At 37.1% G+C, this 10,127-nt stretch overlaps 1 protein-coding gene across 1 annotated transcript in view; it reads left to right on the top strand.

Annotated features, from left to right (window-relative positions):
- Nucleotides 1–3,905: 3,905 nt before the first annotated feature.
- The window catches only part of LOC127640651 (protection of telomeres protein 1-like), a 42,394-nt gene continuing 36,172 nt past the window's right edge, over nucleotides 3,906–10,127 (top strand). The window contains exon 1 of the mRNA XM_052123336.1: nucleotides 3,906–3,952. The gene's annotated coding sequence lies outside the window, so the exon portion shown is untranslated. The remainder of the gene's footprint in view (nucleotides 3,953–10,127) is intronic.

Here is a 10,127-nt window from a genome sequence, read left to right as displayed (position 1 = left end):
GGTGAAATTTTACATAATATTTATTTAGTATTAAGCAGGCAGCCATCCTGGAGTACGATCTATGAAAAAGGCAGGCTCACAGGCTATCTTTGCCCACAGGCAGGTGTCCTGTCATTTGATCCAAGGATCTTCAGTGTGGGGAGGCATGGCCCCTCAGGCACTTCATTCTGTATCAGGTGCTCCCTGGCTGGCATATAACATTTTAAAGCATCTTAATTGTCTTAGAATATCGACAAGCCACCCAGATAGCACATGCACAACTCCGAGATCAAGATTTTCATCTTGAAAGAATTGTATTTTAATTACCATCTGCTAAACATCTTAAAAATATCAGATTTACAAATATTCTAAATCATAAACATCACAAAGACATTTGCTGAATGTCTTATTTACATCCCTGAGGAAACGTCTTATAGACGTAATGCAGAAAAGCAAACAACATAAAAAATATGTCTTCCACACAGATAGACATCTGAGTGATCAGGGTTCACAATCTTTTCAATACACAATTTTCCAGGACATTTCCAGGACATTTTGTGCCCAACGGGTGTAATATTTAAGCAAAAACACACAAGCGGGCATGATGTAGTATATTGTGGTTGTTGGATGGTTATTCTTTCTGAAATCTAAGAGTTTAATAAAAAAAATTATCAAAATAGTGTCTAATAAAATTAATTAAAACTTTATTAAAAAATATATATAATATAATTTATTTATTTTTCAACATAACATTTCAAATTGAGTGGCATTTTTGGCCTGTGATATTTAACCTTACCCTATTATATTACTAAATATTAGTCATTGTTGTCTATTCCCCATTTCATATGTCCATTTAAATCAAGCTTTAATTTGGCCATTTCTGTGATTTTTGACAATAGTATATCTGACTTCCAGATAAGCAGTTTGCTACATGGCCAATTATTGTGATTATTAAACCCTAAAAAGCTAAAAACGGAGCACGAGTGATTGCGATGAGGTGTTTTAGTGTATGAGCAGAAAGCTTCACACATTCACTTTAAAGCGTGTCAAAGGTAGCCAAGGATACGGCTTGTAAAACCAATAAAATGACATGTGTTATTTGAAGTACATGATTGGATTAAACTATCCAATCACAATCTCCTTTCAATAGATGTCCAGTTATTGAACTGATTGAAGAGTCATTTTCAAAGAGCTCACAGATGAAAATGCGGCTGTAAAAATGTCAAGGAAATGTGCATGTACATTTAAAGATCCCTTCAAAAAGAGTTTACATTTCTAAAAAAGGAGTCACAGACAGAGCCTAGTAAAGTGTAGTGTGAGATTTGTGGAGCACCCTCCTGACCCCCGACCTTCTGGTCAGTAAACCTGAGCCTCAACCACAGAGCCACCACTGCCCCAGTGGGCCCTAGAGAGACATCCCAGAGTGGAAAGACATTCAGAACAGCCTCGAACACTTCTAATCCAGAATCCCCGGTCTCAGTTTGATTGACGAAACTACGCACTTTGATGAGTGGGCTTGCACAAAAAACATTGTCACTCATTGCATAACTGAGTGGAACATAAACAAAACAGCCATGTCTGAGAGATGGACAGACAATTTTGTGAGTTGGAGACCAAGACCATCAATGTCGGAGTCTTAGCCAAGGTTTTGTAGTTTGTTTTTTGCCTGCCTGAGACATCTGCATCTGTGCAGTGGGTTTTCTCATTAATGAATGTAGCACCGCTTAAATCTCGACTTAGTGTAACAGTCATGAAGGCAATGCTTTTCGTACATCTTAATTTTGGACTGGACTGCTTTACATTTTACGAAAAACACTTGAAAGACAAGTGTACACTGAGAAAAACTGCTGCAAGCAAAAAGTACAAGGTGACAACCGTTACAGATGCAGATGCACCCTCTACTTCGCATTGATTTGCGTCTAGGTAAGGATACGTCAATTTAATTTTGGTGGGAGGGGGCTGTCCCGTTTTCCACAAACAGGAATGCAGTCACCCTACTCTTAATCACTCTCAGGTGTGTGGTAACCAAGCGAACTGATTTTTGATGGGGTGCACCGGTGTGCAGTGTTTCCTCCCTATATAAACTGAGTGTTTCATAGCTGGGTTGTGCTGTGGGAGAGGATTGTTCGTGAGCTGTCATCTCGTTCAAGGGTGCTCAGGTGCATAATGATTAATTTTTTTCTGGGTTCCTGCTGTTGAAGCAGAGAGTTTGTGGTTGTCGCTGTCTGAATTTCTGAGTTTGCTAGTTTTTCCCCATATAGAGAACAGTCAATAAATGTGTCTGTGTTTCATCTCCCATCTCGCATCTTTTACTGCATTTTTTTAAACATCGATCCATAGATGCGATCTTATTATAATAAAAAGTTGTATTTGGGTGAATTAGAATCCAAAACCACTTTTTGCCTAAAAACTAAAGGCAAACGTTACCACTAGATCAGTCAGTCATGTTCTTAATCATGATCTACTGTATGTATTCATTTACTGACTAACAAAATCCCAAGAATGAAAGTGGCAGATGTAGATATTCAATTACCATTTTATTTGAAATATTTATTTGGGTGGTTGTAACAGTCATTAAGAATGACAGTTGATCAAAACAGGTCATTTAAATGAATCTTTTACTGTGTGCAACATAATTAGTATTCATGAGATTTGCAGCACTGCCCACCAGTACAATTTTCTGTACAGTTTTTTTTATTTCGAACTAACTTTGTGTTAATCTTTTTAAAATTGATTATTCCAGCTGTATTCCATCCATGGGAACACTAAAAATGGTAGTCAAGTTTAGTTCAGATTGCCAGTTCTGAATGTCTAAGGAACATTTAGAATTTGTTGACATGTTTAATATACAATGTCTTGATGTTCTGCAAAAACAAACAAAAAAAAAAAAAAAAATGTCATGTTGGCAAATCAGTAGTAAAATTATTACTATGTGGTTCCTGAGGAAAGGCAGTTGCATCACAAATTCATGGACATTTGTAATTTGATAGCGACTCCAGTTAATGAACTAGTACATGTTGCAATGAAGCTTGGTAACTTAATCCATAAGAACGATTGTCCATTGTATTTCCATTTACAATCCTTTGTATTTTTGTAACAAAAGATCATTTCATATCTTAGAATTATGACTAAACTAGGTCTTGTGTATATGGGTGTGTGTTTGGATTTGTATGTAGGGATGTGTGAGTAGGGGTGTTGTGTTTTTAATCTTTGTTGCATTAGTGTTTTGTTTTGCAAAATGTAATGCATTGAATATTGGTGTAAAAGTCTTGTAAGCGGCATGTTGGATTGTATCGACTCCAGGAAGAGTAGCTGCTTGTGTGCAGCTAATGGAGATCGAAATAAATAAATAAATAAATAAACGATGCATGGGCACTTGCTTTGGTGTTGCCACCCCTCATAGTCTGCATGCCACCCCTTAAACAAATTATAGATCCCCCCCTTGTATCATTATATTTTTGTAATAGCTGTAGCTAAAATTATCACAATAAAACCACACTGGGATACATTCAGATTCAGCTATTAAGATTGAACTGTGATCTTAGACAAGGGTATTTTTCATAAATGCCCTTTTGGGGCAAGTTGTCACATTGATATTGGGGCAAGATGGAATGCGTCCAAATATAGGCTATGTTGTAATATCACACAATTCAATAATTAGTATTTCTGTAGGCTAATATGGTTTGATGTTTTGCTGTTTCATAATAGTTTCACTGATCATATAATTACTATGAATGTTAACAACGATATTATTTTTATTTACATAGTATTTAATCTGTCAAAAGTTAATTTTCTTAACTTCAGTGTTAATAAACAGCAGGTTATTATTGCGCTCTTTGGCGATATGATTTTCGCGGGCTTTCTCCGCTCTTCGTTGACGTAGTATCCGGTACCGTACAGTAAGCGCCCATTCAAACCTAGCAGCAGGAGGAAGCTGAAGCGCGCGGTGTATGCGAACAACACATAGAGCACAGTGAGTTTGTTGTCGTTGATGAAGGCATCTGCTCGCTCGAATCTCCGCTGCCAAAGCAATCATATCAATATACCTGAATGCAAATCTATATTTAGACTGAATACGATGGGTTGCTTGCATTAAGTATCTTGGTAGTAGGAAGTTAGCAAAAGCAAAAGCTAACTTTGTTGTTTACCTCGATTCTGCATGCCATGTGTTTTACCAGAGTGTTACACTGCTTTGCTGTTTATTGTGAGTTTAATTGCTCAGCTGCAGCGATAAATGTGGCATTTGCTTGTCATTGAGATCGTCTGAAATGCACGATGCTTTGTTTACGGCTGCGTGAAAAGTCATTTCTAAAACATAAAGGTGCATTAAATACTAATGCAATGTTCGAAATCCTTATATATGTGTGCGAGATATTTAAACAGGTGTCAAACCCAGTAAGCGCTCCAGGAGAGATGTAGGCTACTGTAATCGAAATATGATGTGCTCTTATCTCCCTACATTTGACCGTAATGTCAGCCGCTGTTCTGTATAAATGTCAATACATAATCTCAATTACATAAAGGCCAACAGTCATTGTAGCTAAACAGTCTTTGTCTTGTCACAGTTTCTGAGAAAATAGTGGACCGCATCTCTCTCATTGTCATTATCATTAATTGTGTTCATTGAGTTTTAGCTAATATGCCTGAGGTGCTGTGTCCTCTTGCTATATAGCTGTTGTGATGTTGGAGTTATTAGTGAAGCGTTTTGTTAACAGGGACACATTATTATCTTACTAGAGCCTTTTTTAAACTGGTTTCATAGTCTTTTTAAAGGAACAAGACAGTGAGGTGACACAAATTACACCAGGTGTGGAGGGTTTGTTTGCAATGGTCAGATCTGCACTATATAAACTTTTTATTTTGCAGTTTTGATTTGTTACAGTGCTTGCAAGTGTCCAAGGGCTTAAAGTTGTGGTAAATTTTGTTTTTGAGTGGACAATTTCAGCCTTTGACTGGAATGAGTTAAAGGGATATTCTGGGTTCAATACAAGTTAAAGGAACAGTTCACCCAAAAACAAAAATTCTCTCAGTCATCATTTACACACCCTTATGGTGCATTCACATACAACGCGAAGTGAGCGTTTCGCCGGCTTGTTTACATACAAAGTCAATGCAAAGACTTGCATTTATGTATATATATATGTGAATGAGGGAACAAAACAAATTTATTCACACACACATGTTGTATTTTCCTGGACAACGAAATACCAGACCGGTCGAGAATGGACAGATGAAGTAGGTTCTTTGCCTGAGAGATGTTGACAACTGTTGTAAAACCATCTTTCAAAAAGTGAACAACACGCATTTTAATTGCACTTAATTTTTTCCAGTTTCATTTGACTTTTTTGTTAAAATAAAGTTCAAAGTTTGAAATCAAGGTGTCTTGCTTTATTGTGTAGGCTTAACCCTAACCCTGCTTAATGAAAATTACCCCATAGTACCACCTAGCGTCCAACCAGCAGTAATACTGGTGTTCGTCATTTTGAACGTGAATAATGAATTACCGCATGGACCAGACATTGTAAACGATCATATCTGTCCATCAATGACTGCCTGACTTTGCTACTTCCTGTGGAGTTTTTTTCCTGCGACCAACCGACCAATCAAAACTTGGTTGACCAAGACTCTTCTCATCGACTATGTTTTGGTTGACTATTAGGGGTTGACTATTAGACCTAACCCTAACCCTAACCCTATTCATTAGTATTTATGCCTTTTACTGCCTTTGGCGTCTTGTTGTAACACAATTCACTAATAATAAGCAAATGCGTGAAGATGCAGTGCTGTTATTTAAGGTTTAACAGTTATTTCTGTTATTAGTGGCATTGTGACCAACATCAGTCTGATTTAAATTGGGATCCTCAATTACATTTTAATTGAGCTGAGATGAGTGAATGATGATGAGATTTTGAGAGCACCTGGAGAGCGTGCATGTTTGATTGACACTGAGAGTGCTCATGTTGAAGGGGGAGAAGCTTATAGCACTCATGATCGCTCAAACAGTCTCTCGTTCAACACACCATCCGATTGTCATGACTCACGTTACATCACGTGTACTCCGATTTGTATACACATGTTTATTTGTTGTTTAATTCATATGCAGTGTCTTAATCCTCTCTGTGCTCACAGTGCATGCTCGTACAAATTTGTGAATGCTTAGAATTGCCGCCAACTCATCCTACACTGTCCATACTGTCATGCTTCAAGGGCTGAGCAAGCACTCATTCATTAGAGTAGCAGTGCATGTTTGATTTCCTGCATGCTGCAAAAAAAGATTGGCCCTGAATCTTGGCATGATCGCTGATAATGGATTTAAGTCAAAAATCGGCTGATTTAGATTGGTGGCCGATCAATCGGTGCACCCCTACGAGTCAAGTACTCAAGTTGGCTTAACAGGAGATGCCACAACCATTGTGTTTTAATATGTGTGTTATGTTAAAGTTCAGTTTTGTAGCCGCTGCATTCTTTTCCATTTAGCTGCGCTCTGTCTAGCTGAAACACTCGCCTGCTGTATATGCGCTGCAGTTGCATGTGGAGTCCACTGCCACATGCCTGGTGTGTGTGTTTGCTCGAGTGGTGAAAGCTGCGATACACTATTGTTGTTACTGTGATGATTCATGAAGCGTTCCATTCAACTCAGTGAGTCGGAATTTCCACCTTTCAACTGGGGTAAGTGCAACAGAATGACACTTTATGTCGGACTTCTAACATGGAAACTCTTGCGGAACTGTTCAACTCCCATTTCGTTGAGATTTCAGGTGTGTTACGTCACACAAACGTTTCGGCTTCCAGGGCAGGGAGGTTTACAGTCAGTTACAAACATTCACTTTTATTTAAGAATATCCATTAACGAGTCAAAGTTCTTACAAACGTGTAATAAAACGTGTTTAGCAAATGTTTTGCAGAGACATGGTTAATTACACTCTTTTGATTATTGTAATGATAGCATTGCAGTGTCGTATATCAGTTTGGTTGTTATGAGACGTCTCTGACAATAAATGTACCCCTCAAAACCACAACGTAATCTCAAAATTAAAAATAAAAATTCCCTCTTTGACACGTTTGTGTCTAGTTGTCAGGTAATTGTCACAGAATTTCAAATTAAGTGAAAAGTCACATTATAAATGATCACCATCGATCATCGTTTTCATGATCAATCATTGCTGCCACATCGGAGTACCGGAGTACTCGTGCCCATCCCTACTCTAAATCATGCTTCCGTTCAGCAGCGGTATGTGCGTGTAATCGCATAGGCATTGGAAACACAGACCTACAGAGCTAAAATGTTTTTCTGAAAATCTTTGTCTTTAGCAGAAGAAATAGTCATACACATCTGAGATGGCATGAGGGTGAGTGAATGATAAGATAATGTTCATTGTGGGTGAACTATCCCTTTAAGTACAATCAACAGTATTTGTGGCATAATGTTGATTACTGCAAAAATACATTTTCACAAAAAAAAAAGAAGAAAAGTAGCCTAAAGGAGGAACAAATCTAATAATGTTTTGTGGTAATCAACATTATGCCACAAATGCTGTCGAATTAGCTTAACTTGTGGTGATCCCAAACATTTTAACCAAGACATTTTAACACAAAAATGTAATTAAAAATGCAAGGGAAAAAATATATATTTCATTTCTGATGTGATATCTGAACAGCTGATCAATGTAATGAGGTCAATGTAATCTACTTTGGAATGATTATTGTTGCATAATACGTTTTAGATAAAAAATGTAACGCATTGCAGTAAGCAGTGTGCTAGTATTTAATTTCAAACATAACAATGGTTTATTAATTGGAATTAAACTATAAGAGTCTCTTAATCAGTCATCATCAATTTATGTTGTTGAGGTCGATTAGGTCTTATTTGTGGATTTTGCCTTTAAAACGGCACACTTTGAATGTGGGCATGAAGCTTTTGTTCTCCTGATTTTGGGAAGGTGAAATAAATTATTGACTGGGTTAATTATTTTTGGGAGTTTAGAAATCCCTTCAGGAATTTATTAGACACATCATGTATTGATTTTTCTTTCTTTTCCTGAATTCTGTGTTTTTAACATTAAAGCCTAATTCACTTTGTGAAGGCTTAGTTCCTTTCCGTTCCATGTCGTTGGTTTCATTTCCTTTTTGGAGTGCCTGGGAGCAATGCGTAGGAATATTCATAAGCAATAACAACATCACTACGGTTTATCCTGATGCCCTGTGTAATGATGTCTAACATGCATAGTCAGAAGCAACTAGATCAAAATGTTAAAAAAAACAGCCTCTGTGGTGCTAAGACACCTCAAAAAACAAGAAGGTTTTTCCTTTTTTTCCAAGGATGGGTTTGAAAACATCAAACAGAGAATGCAAACATTAGTCACCATAGATTGTCACGGTTCTTTAGCTCTGAATTAAGGTGAGGAGACACATGACAGTGTTAATTTCAACCCTTTTAAACAACCCAGAGATTCATCGAGCATGCTGTCAGTGAAGTGTAAATTAAGTGTATCGTCTTGGATTTATTGGCGGTGCGTCAAGATCAGAGGTCGGTTCGAAACCTGTTCAGAGGTAGCCTTTTCATTCACCCTTGCTTTTCATTTTGGTTGTATTTTAAATTGCTCTTCAAGGTCAGTGCAGATGGAGACGCAAAATCGGTTCTCTTTGACACAATGACCCATTAGCCTACTGTTGTGCAGGCATAAGGTCAGCTCTACTCAACAGCCCTTAAAACATTTTTGGCCTTTACATGCACACCAATATGCTTGGGGCAATGGGCAAAAATCTATGTGTGTCTATTAGGGCTGGGCAATATATCGATTATCCACGATATTATCGAGATAATTTTGCTGATGATATCAAATTCAACAATGGTTTGAATATTGTGATGATTTTAATGAGCCTTTTATTAGGCTATTAAGTTTCATAGAGCGCATCAGTAGACTAATTTCACGATCCTTCAGGGCTGTATAATTAATCAAAACAACATCAAAATGGTTGTGGGGGTGCTTTGCTGCAGGAGGGAATGGTGCATTTCACAAAATAGATGGCATCATGAGGAAGGAAATTTATGTGGATATATTGAAGCAACATCTCAAGACATCAGCCATGAAGTTAAAGCTCGTCGCAAATGTACAATGACCCCAAGCATATCTCAAGTTGTGGCAAAATGGCTTAAGTCAAGGTATTTGAGTGGCCATCACAAAGCCCTGACCTCAAACCGATTGAACATTTGTGGGCAGAACTGAAAAAGCGTGTGCGAGCAAGGAGGCCTACAAACCTGACTCAGTTACGCCAGTTCTGTCTGGAGGAATGGGCTAAAATTACAGCAACTTATTGTGATAAGCTTGTGGAAGGCTACACAAAACATTTGACCCAAGTTAAACAATTTAAAGGCAATGCTACCAAATACTAAAGTGTCATTATACTTCTGACCCAATGGGAATGTGATGAAATTAATAAAAGCTACAATAAATAATTCTCTCTACAATTATTCTGATATTTCACATTCTTAAAATAAAGTAGTGATACTAACTGACCTAAGACAGGGAATGTTTTCTACGATAAAGTGTCAAGAATTGTGAAAAACTGAGTTTAAATGTATTTGTCTAAGGGTAAACTTTTGACTTCAACTGTACATTATGGTTACACACTTTTGAAGCTCTCTGGTCACATTGAAGCACATCACTGAGCTCAGGATGCACATTAGTAGGGTCATGCTGTAAATTGGAGCATCTCTATATACCACCTATTTATTTTGTGTGTATTTATCAGTTTTCCTATTTTAGCGCTGCCATTAGCATCCACATATCCCTCCGAAATATGTCCAATAACAGGTTTAATTGTGATATGAAATTAGGGCTCCAACTAACGATTATTTTGAATATTGACTAATCTAACGATTATTAGAATGTTTATTTGACTATTTGGCCGATTACTGCAACGATTAATCATTAGCTCTTAACTGATTATTCAGCTTGTGCCTCGTCTTAAACTGTTGTATTAACCATGCTTGCAAACAATAAAGTGAACAAAATCATCTTTTAAAAATACCTAAATGACACTATGAATTAAAAAAATAAAATACTGTGTATTAAGTTTAATTAATTAAAAAAGTGCAAAAAATCCTATTGTTATCAAGTGTTTTTTCCATTTAAAATGGTCTAAAA

Source organism: Xyrauchen texanus, chromosome 49 (assembly GCF_025860055.1).
Source record: "Xyrauchen texanus isolate HMW12.3.18 chromosome 49, RBS_HiC_50CHRs, whole genome shotgun sequence".
Taxonomy (NCBI): domain Eukaryota; kingdom Metazoa; phylum Chordata; class Actinopteri; order Cypriniformes; family Catostomidae; genus Xyrauchen; species Xyrauchen texanus.
Note: the sequence above shows the minus strand (reverse complement) of the source record. Positions and strands in the feature narration are given on the sequence as shown.